The following is a 2,367-nucleotide window of genomic DNA, read 5'->3' as shown; positions in this document are numbered from 1 at the left end:
AGCGCGGGTGGCCGAGCAGGTGGGCTGGCCTGGGCCTGGCCGGAGCCGGGAGGCACGTCGGGGTCCAGGGTCAGCGGATTTCGGAGCTGCTTGGGCTGCACCGAGTTCGAGGTGTTGGCAGGGCAGCCAGGAGGAGCTGGGCTGATGTGGGATGAGGCCGAGGGCTTTGAGGGGACGTCCAGGCCGCAGGGCCCGGGGCCAGCGTCCCTGTCACAGCGTTTACAACGGAGCGAGTGGCTGGGGAGCTGAGACCTCGACAGGACAGAGGGCGGGGCCGGAGAGGCCCCACGCGGAGGCCCCGCCCTGACCCCCTGTGGGCTGGGCCACTTCTCACTTCTTCCAATACCTCCCAGGTCCACTGTGAGCCTCCTCCTCCAGGAAGCCCTCGCTTCCAAGCGACAGGGCCAGCGCCTCCCTTCCGCTCATCGGTGTGGCCTGAATCACCATGGGGGGCTCTCCCCCTGAAGCCCAGCCCCAGGCGTCCACGACTGCGGAGGCCCCTCCTGCCCTCAGGCTGCCCCTGTGAAACCAGAGGCCTCACAAGGCAGCAGAGAGTTGGGGGGACTTTCTAGGCCTCAGTGGGCCCCCTCCCCACCCCAAGTGGTACCTTGGGGCCTTCGCGCTGGGTGGCAGCGATGCGCTGACCAGGCCGAGCTGGCAGGGACCCTGACGTCCCTTCCCTCCTGTGCCCCCAGCGCCTGAACGAGGCTGCCGGGAAGACACGCTCCACGACACGCCCGGGAATCAGTGAGCTCACAGTGGTCCCTTGTGCCCAGGGAGGGGCGCAGTCCCCCCGAGGGACAAATCCTGGGGCAGCGCCGGGCAGCCGCTTGCTCGGGCAACTGGGGACATACATGGCCCCCAGGCCAGAAGGCCAGGGCTGTAGGTGCCTGAATGCTGGGAAGGCATGGCCCCGCTCGCGACTCTGGCGAATGGAAATGATTTTATTTAAGTCAGGGCAGGGAAGGGGAGAGCACTCAGAATGCAGAAATTACAAGTTCTGAATAATCGCCTCTTAAAAGCACTTTAACTCCCCAGAGGTGAGAGGCCCTTTCAGCTTAATTGGTCTGCGGGGCCCTGAACCAGTCCTGGCCCCAGCTCCTTGGAGCCTCTGCCACCACCCCCAGCTCACGTCAGGGTCAGAGAAGGAAAGGACACTTGGGGACAGAGACCAAGCCTGGGCTACGGCTCTGCTGGCCTCCCTCCCACACGCCAGCACCTGGGCACGGCAGCACGCTTGGGGACACATGAGGGACCAATAGCAGACATTCCCCTTGCGATGTGCCATCGCAAAGTCTCCCCGTGGCCACGACCCCCAAGGCTAGCTGTGGCCCTCTGTCCACCTGCTTTCCAGGACGGGTGGGACCTCCTCTGAGCAGCCCAGGAGCCATGCGCAGGGGAGAGTTGGGATGACGTCACACCATGGGGCTGCTGCAGACACAGGAGCTCCGACCTGAGTAAGCCACATCCCTGGGGACCGGCCAGAGCGACCGGGCTGGCTATGGCAGGACCGAGTTCTGCCAAAAGGGATCGGAGCTCACGTGAAAGGGATTGAGCTGAGCCAAGCTGGGAGCTAAGCTCTGCTCCCCAGGCCCACTCCGGCTGCTGCCAGCTCTAAGGAGGGGGCGGTCTCAGGCGGAAGTGCCCACAGGGCCCCTCCTGGCCCTGCGAACTGGGAGTGCCCATTCCTCCCCCAAAAACAGGGAAATAGTGCAGGCAAGCCCCACGCCTAGAATCTGGCTCCATTGTCACTGCCACTGAGAAAATGAAGTTCTGGAGACAGGATGATCCCCTGGCCACGTGGCATGAACCCCAGAACACAGGCGCCCTGGCCCCAGACCTTGCTCCGCCGGGGATGCCCCAGAAGGCCCCTGCGCTCTGTGCTAAGGACCTAGGCACCAGCACACACTCCGGGCAAACCTCCCTCCTGCTCCCTGCTCCCCAGCGCGGGGTGGGGGGTGACTCGGGGAGGCAGCGAAGCCCACCAGCGCAGCCCATCCATGCTCAGTGGATGCGGGATGGAGGCTGCAGCCCCCCGCCGCCCCGCCCGGCACAGGCCTGGCTCGAAGGAGGCACTCAGTAAATGTTCACTGAACTAAGAGGAAAATGGACTCTCTTCTGCCGAGTGCAGCCCAGAGCCCTCGGATCGATGGGCCACCGCATCTCCTGCTCCACTGAGTGGCCACGTTATTTGTGCGGGTAACTGCGGGACACTGGAGGCTCGCCCCGAGTCCTGGGGACGTCACCGCGCTAGGCCACGGCGTCGGCGGAGCGGACAGCGCCCGGCTCACAGGGCACAGAGGGAACGAAGCTGCCCCGTGGACACAGGCGTGGACTCCGGCCACCAGCCCCTCGGGTCCCATCGCT

The sequence above is a fragment of the Pteropus vampyrus genome, unplaced genomic scaffold (assembly GCF_000151845.1).
Source record: "Pteropus vampyrus isolate Shadow unplaced genomic scaffold, Pvam_2.0 Scaffold256, whole genome shotgun sequence".
Classification (NCBI taxonomy): Eukaryota; Metazoa; Chordata; class Mammalia; order Chiroptera; family Pteropodidae; genus Pteropus; species Pteropus vampyrus.
The sequence above is the reverse complement of the archived record's forward strand: the minus strand, read 5'-3'. Positions refer to the sequence as shown.